This window comes from Euprymna scolopes, chromosome 7 (assembly GCF_053919585.1).
Source record: "Euprymna scolopes isolate OS-2025 chromosome 7, ASM5391958v1, whole genome shotgun sequence".
Taxonomy (NCBI): domain Eukaryota; kingdom Metazoa; phylum Mollusca; class Cephalopoda; order Sepiida; family Sepiolidae; genus Euprymna; species Euprymna scolopes.
In genome coordinates, this window is record NC_136488.1 from 68,942,622 (window position 1) to 68,950,761 (window position 8,140).

Here is an 8,140-nt window from a genome sequence, read left to right on the forward strand (position 1 = left end):
GTTGATTTTGACTGTATTTTTAACATGAATAAAAAATTTAATATCTCAAAGTGTAGTATCTGTTCCGACAGATGCTGCAAGCAAAGCAAAGACCAGCTATGACTAGCAAGAACCATATGTGGGGGTTACCCCACATATCTGAACTTGGTCAAGGTAGGGATCACCCTACGACCACAGTTACTATCCAGCTCCCATTTCTCACCTCTCGGGAGCAGGATCCCCCTTTCCCTCCCCCCTCCCCCTCTCTCCACATTAATAAACGGCGTTGTGCCTAATTTGCTCATTGGGGAAGCAAATAAATACCGTCCCCTTCGCCCGAAGGTCCGCCTGGGCTTTTGGCCGGGATCAAAGTGTAGTATCTGCACCGACAGATGCTGCAAGCAAAGACTAGCTATGACTAGCAAAGACCATGTGTGGGGGTAACCCCACATATCTGAACTTGGTCAAGGTAGGGATCACCCTACGACTACAGTTACTATCCAGCTCCCATTTCCCACCTCTCGGGAGCAGGATCGCCATTTCCGTCCCCCCTCCCTCTCTCTCCACATTAAAAAACGGCCTTGTGCCTACTTTGCTCAGTGGGGAAGCAAATAAATACCGTCCCCCCGCCCTCTGTGGCAGAGGGGACAAGATCAAAGTGTAGTATCTGTTCCGGCAGATACTGCAAGCTATGACTAGCTATGACTAGCAAAGACCAGATGTGGGGGCAACCACACATGCCTGACCTTTAACCACCTCCCATTTCCCACCTCTCGGGAGCTGGTCCCCTTTTTCCCTTCCCCCTCCCTTCACTCCTCACATTAAAAATTGGCCTTGTGCCTAATTTGCTCGGTGGGGGAGCAAATAAATACCATCTGTTCCGACAGATACTGCAAACAAAGACTAGCTATGACTAGCAAAGACCATATGTGGGGGTAACCCCACATATCTGAACTTGGTCAAGGTAGGGATCACCCTACGACCACAGTTACTATCCAGCTCACATTTCCCACCTCTCGGGAGCAGGATCCCCCTTTCCCCCATCCCTCTCTCTCCACATTAAAAAATAGCCTTGTGCCTAATTTGCTCAGTGGGGAAGCAAATAAATACTGTCCCCTTCGACAGAAGGTCCGCCCGGCCTTTTGGCCGGGATCAAAGTGTAGTATCTGTTCCTACAGATACTGCAAACAAAGACTAGCTATGACTAGCAAAGACCATATGTGGGGGTAACCCCACATATCTGACCTTGGTCATTGAAGGGGCAACCCTTCATACCAACAGTTTCTTATCCAGCTCCCACTTCCCACCTCTCGGGAGCAGGAACCCCCTTTCCCTCCCACTCCCTCTCTCTCCACATTAAAAAACAGCCTTGTGCCTAATTTGCTCAGTGGGAAAGTTTGACAGAAGTATCCTATAATCGGCATTAATATTTCTTGACCAGGAGAGGTGTACACGCACTCTAGACAATTTATACTTTTGATCATAGGGAGTTGTACACACACACAAACACACACGCGAACGCTATTACTTTATATATATATATATATATATATATATATATATATATATATATATATATATATATATATTATAATGCAATTACAAATAATACTTAGTTTATCTTATAAAATGATTACAATTTTCCCCAGCACATTAAGATATTATATGAAAATAAGTGAACACTTCCATATGCCTATATTTGGAACTCAAAGTGTGAGTTTAAAAAAAAAACCCTCCAGTTTATTCGCCAACAATTGCGTGACGCGAAAATTGAAGCGAAAATTGAAAGATGGTGGATAATCGAACACAAAGACTAAGGACAGAAAATGATGATACCATCGATGAAATCAGAAGGAAAGAACGTGGAACATTTATCTAGACCCGTGACCCAAAGCAGCGCGGAAATCTCTTGGATTCAAGATTACTAATAAAGCTAAGGATAAAGATTCTATATCGTTCTTTGCAACGTTGTATGCGCTTGTTCGTATCACAACCATTTGTCATGAGTCTAAAAAATGAGATAAGTTTGGGTATTCTCCAGAACAGCTAAGAGAACTAAAAGAGGTGAATAAAATAAATACACAACAAATAATTATTATCAACAGCAAGTAAATTTACTCCTTTATCTGCTTTGATTAGTTCTTGTGTTTGACTTATTTTATATTTTGTACTTACTTTACAATATACGGCATAATCACGTTGACACACCGGTTCTCGTCAGATCACCGAAGTTAAGCAACGCTGAGCCTTACTAGTACCAGATGGGTGACCATTTGAGAATTCTAGGCGCTGTATGTGCTTTCCATTTATATCGGCATTGTTTCCAGTCGTCCTGAACCTCCACTTGCCACTGGTATTCAACAATGTCGATTCAGGAGAGGTGTGGTTAGAGATTGCGCAACTCTTGCCACAAAAAATTCCCGCGCAGACACCCTTACCGTGGGTATCCATAGTCTGTCAAGACTGAAGGAAGCCTTTATTTACTTTACAATGTAGTGTAAAGGTTCTCGACGTAAAACAAATGACTCATGGGAATCTCTGTCGGGCACTGATAATGGTTCAACGATCGAAAATTTTTAAAAAGTCATGATTGAAACATACCATATAAATAGCACCACTCGTGCAAAAAATGTAATGTTCTAATAGTATGTTTTCAATTTTGAGTAATTATCGGGCTCCACTATTGCTCGAATAAGACCACCAGTTTTGTTTTTCATTCTAACTTCACAGGCGCTACACTAATTTTATTTTTAGTAGAAAATACTTTAAAATAAGTTAAACCTGAAAAACATAGACCAAGTAGAGAGAGGAGTAACTTCATTTGCAGTTAACAGTTATTTGTGGTGTATTTATGTTTCACCCTTTCTTTGTTGCTTTTCTTAATATTCCGAAAAAAATCGACGAAGTTTTTTATGAGATTGCTTAAAAAGCAATAGCTTTAGAAAAAGTGATTTGTCGTAATTTTGTTTGCAGTTTGAAATGAATTCAAATGCAACCAGCGTGATCGTAATTGTGCAACAGTGACTTTGTCAATTTGCTTATAACTATAGAACTTCCTCGCACCAAATACCCACAGAGCCGTGGGATGGTTTGGCGGTAGGAGAGGGTGGCACTCTCGTTTTTGCTTTCGCGCCCGCAAAGATTCCTTTCTTCTTTTTACCGACCATTTAAATGTTTATGTCCAGAACACATGTTGACATCGGCCGAAGACAAAACTGTCAGCTTCGCGGGGTCCATTGCTCTATGTTCCGACTTTCAAAGGATGAATGCATTTGGCTCGAAACGCCAATTTTTTGACTGACACAATATTCGCTACCTTCTAACACCCAGCTCGTACAATAGTTACCTCCGCTGGTCCTTCGCTACTGCCCAATAAATTCATAATTGTGTAAAGTCCATGGCCAATTTTGTGACAACAGCAAACATCCCAACCCATGCCGCCACCCGTTCGACCGACAGAGGAACACGTGTTCGCGTTACCAGCCAATTTTCATCACAAGTAACGTGGTTCTTCTGATGGAGACATCGCGGGTTTCTTGTGCGGGTGATTTATTAACTGATGGCGACAGGGGCACGTGAAAAAATTGATTATGACTCTTAGCGGTTTGCAGTAGATTCTGGCTAAGCTCAGACTTAACAACACCGAACCGTTTTACCCAACAACCACTCACCACTCTCTCTTTTTTTTCAGGCCGATATACGCACTTGTGGGTGGCGGTTGTGGCGACGCAAAGACGAACATTCAGCAACAGCTGGTTGGGACATGAGGCATCACGGCTTCACGGTGAATATATGACACGATTGAATACTACATACAACGCAGCCGCTTAGACTTATCAGCGAATGCGTAATCAAAGTGCCATTCAGTATCAGGGATGGTTCATGGCCAAAATTGTTAAATTCAATTTCTATCCTGCAACAAATATATGTCTGTTCTTTGATATGACAGGGGCGCATCCGATACCTCAGATGTCTATCTATGTATATATAATGCTTTTTAATGTACCTGTTTGTTTGTCTTTAAATCAATATTAGTTATAACTAGGACTATGAAAAGAGAATTTTTTTTAATTATTTTGACTCTCGAGTATATATCAGTTAATATCTTGTATGTTTCCAGATAAAGTGATGTGATTCTCAATTGATTAACTGTGTCTAACTGTCGGATATATAATCGAGAGTCGAAACAATAAAACGAATATCCTGTTGTCATCGCCCTAGTCCTATATAAGATTGTTTGTTCTATTTGATTTTCGGGTCCTGCCCTACAGACGGGATGACGCTGATAAAAAAATTATTGCCCGTTATGATCAACGATTATCTTCCGATTTCTCCATGTTAAGAATGGCTTTCCTGTTTGATTGAACATATCTCATTATCTATCTAAGTGGGCTGCAAAAACCGGAAGTAAAAACGAGCATGCAATCTTGATTATAGACCAATAATAAATAAATAAATACAATAAATAAAATGAAATATTTCGAAGAATTTATTATTAATGGATAGTTGCTACCTATCGGTCTGAAGCCGAAACTATGCTATTACTATATTTTTAAAGCACAATTCCGTTTCTATTTTAACAACATGTATTATCTTTCAATGTCTAATTCAGAGACTAAACTCATATCTGGTATTGTTTTCATTAAACCATTCTCTCAAGCATTCACTCCTCCTTTGGAATAGGAAGTAGTGTAATACATGTTTGTCTATGACACAATCTCCCAACAATTATCTACTCCTTTTTGCGAGGGGGTAGTAAACGTTCTATTGTCCGGGATATTGTCTCATCTTTGAATGAGAATACAGTGATATATTCTGTTGTCAGCATATCATCAACCCAACATTATCTTATCCTTTCTTAAACAGTATATTCTTTAATTCATCCTCTAATATCCTAGTAAGAATATTCAAGGTGGGTAGAGTTTTTATTATATGTAGGTTTATTTCTGCATTCGAAAGTTTTCCTTAAGATAAATTTCTTATTATTACCCTAGAAGTTTCACACACACCTTCATCTAAGGATTCCCTTTGAACACAGCTTGTAGTGTTGCCTGGAGTCTGAGTGACAAAAAGTCACCTTGGATTTCTATTACTCCTCACTTATTTCGATAACCCTTATTATCGCAATAGCCGTCTACCATTGATTTCTTATTGGTAACGGCCATTGGTTTCTGGGTGACAATAAGTCTCCTCAAGGTTCTAGTCCTCTTCGCACTCATTAAGTGAAGGTCTGATTAGTGCTTTCTCTCCTCGGCCTTTTCTATTCTCCTTGACTCTCCTTATTTATTTAGTGTCGCACCAGTTTATGGTGACACAAAACAGGAGGAGGGGAATAGACGCATGGGGGCTAACTTAAATTGTGCAGTTTCAGTTTTCATGGTGACATGTGGTGTTTCTTTGTGTTTCATCTTTGTAGAAGTTTCTATATGGTCAAATGGTGCCCGTGAATCATGTGTATTAGTCTCTGCACTCCAGCGTTTTCTTTAACATTTCAGCATTTTTGTTATTGTTATTCATTGTATCTTTTCAGACATCCCTCTGATTTCAATTTCGCTAAGGTTTTTCGGCATTGTTTCTAGTTCTCTTACTATTATCGGTGTCATCTTAACTTTTTTTCATCTTCTATATCCCTTTAATCTCTCTGGCCATTTCTGTATATTTATTCCACTTCTCTGTCTCTTTTATATTAAACCTGTATCTTCTGGGACGATAAAATCTATAACATGACAGGACTTTTCCTTCCTGTTAACTAATATGACATCCGGTCTTCTTGCTTAGACAGGTTTATATGTTTGTATATCCATGTCCCGTAAGGTTTTGTTACTTTCGTTCCTTCTTCTTCTTCTTCTTCTTCTTCTTCTTATTCTTCTTCTTCTTCTTCTTCTTCTTATTATTATTATTATTATTATTATTATTATTATTATTATTATTATTATTACTAGCTGGACCCGTGAAAATTTCACGTTTTCTTTTCTTTTTTTTCACATACACATTATCCCATCACATATCCGTACCTTGAAACATTTACATTAACCCTTTACTGGCCTGGCCGACGAATTCACCCTGTGTACTATTTTTTTAAAATAGTAAATGAAGAGTACGGTAGGTAAAATGTATGTAAATATGTATATACCAAAATCACGATATTAGTGCTCCAAATATTCTCAATAAATACATCTTACATCGGGGACAAAAATTGAACATTTATTTGTTTTTTTTTTCAGTGTTTATTTTTCTTTACATTTGTTTGAGAGAGAGAGAAAGAGGGAGCGATAGAAAGATATATAGATAGATAGATAGATAGATAGACACACAGAGTGTGAGAGAGATAGAGAGAGAGAGAGAGAGAGGGGGAGAGAGAGAAACGCAGTTTTCGTTAATTAAAAATATTCTCGCAACTACGACTGATTGCTATTAGATATAAACAAAGCCAAGAGGATAGAGAGGGAGGGGAGAGAGGGGGAGATAGAGGAGTGAGAGAGAGAGAGAGGGGGAGATAGATGGGGGAGGGAAGAGAAAAAAAAAGAAAAAGTAGTTTGGCCATCAGAGTTTCTGTTTGGCTTTTTTTTAAGTTCGGCCCTTTTCTGTACGCACGCTCAAGGCAGAGAGAGAGAGAGATAGATAGAGATAGATAGATAGATAGATAGATAGATAGAGAGAGAGAGAGAGAGGAACGCGGTCCTCGTTAATTAAAAATATTTTAAAATCTGTTTACACAGTTACTTACTAAATGTTTATATTTGAAAGTCAACAACTTCGATATAGTAAATTTTCCTTTAATTTTCAATTTGGCTTTTTGTTAGCCTTTTTTACTTCAAAAATGTGCCTGCGCTTTTAAATTTGGCCTTCTTTGCTTTTTTTTCTGAAAAATTTGGTTTCAAATAATTATAATACTAATAATGAGAGAGAGAGAGAGACAGCAGACAGAGAGAGAGGGGGAGAAAGAGAGACCGCCGTATGCTCCTACTGAATTTTCATTTGTGTATGTGCTTATACATTTGTTTAATGATATAGAGGGAGACAGAGACAGAGAGCGAGCGAGCGAGAGAGAGAGAGAGAGAGAGCGAATGATGGTTTCACAATATATTTTTACTCCTACTACATTTAACGTTTTTCTTTTTTTCTTTCTCTCTCCCTTGAGCGTTCTCTTTTTTCTCTGCCTGCCTTCAGCGTTTTACATTAGCCTTCGTTTGATGTGTATTCCGCTAATCCAGGAACGAAACATGAAATATTTTTCTAAAAATATATGTTTACTCCTACAACATTAAATTTCATGAAAAAACCCCTCCCACTCTCTCCTCTAGGCGTTGTTTATATTTAAGAGAGAGACAGACAGCGAAAGAATGATGGTTTCGCAATATATTTGTACTACTACTACAGTAAATGTCATGAAAAAAGTTTTAATAGGAGAAAGGTATATATTTACATGTGTAGTTAAATTATCTCCACCGGCACGGTTTTCGGCGGATCTAGGTGGACCCGTGTAAATTTCACGGTTTTTTGTTTCTTTTGTTTTTCTCTCTCTCCCTTGAGCGTTCACTTTTTTCTCTCTCTCTGCCTTGAGGGTTCCATTTTTTCTGTCTCTGCCAGGGTTGGCAGACGATAATAATTATTCCAAGCCAAATTTTTTCAGAAAAAAAAGCCAAGTTCAATGTTTCCACGTTCAATGTAAATTTAGAAGGTCGGAAAAGATATATACTTCAGACCGAAACGTCCAGTACCATACGCAGCTTTAGCTTTAGCTACTATAGAAATGGAATAGCATTGTCTACAACAAGGAGTAATCCAACCTACAATTACAGAATAACCCTGGTATACGGTGGTTCTAGAACACGTTTTTTTAGGTTACGATATGGAATACGTTTTCCGGCCTCTTTTTAGGTACTCGCCCCGCCTTACGGTGTTATTCCTAACGTTGTTTGAATGTATACATGTGTATTATATACTGCACCGTATTCTGTTACTAATTTTCCATGTAATGCCTATTGTCATGTAACATCTATTGTCATGTAACATCTATTGTCATGTAACATCTATTGTCATGTAACATCTATTGCCATTGCGAAGAAGGCTAATGGAAAACCACGCCTATATTCAGACTTCAGCACTAAATGACTGACTAGCGACACATCAGTATCCACTACCCGCATTGGAAGAACTG

The 8,140-nt window shown here is 38.7% G+C and overlaps 1 pseudogene; it reads left to right on the forward strand.

Annotated features, from left to right (window-relative positions):
- Window positions 1-2,160: 2,160 nt before the first annotated feature.
- On the forward strand, window positions 2,161-2,277 carry LOC145280658 (5S ribosomal RNA; annotated as a pseudogene).
- Window positions 2,278-8,140: the final 5,863 nt, after the last annotated feature.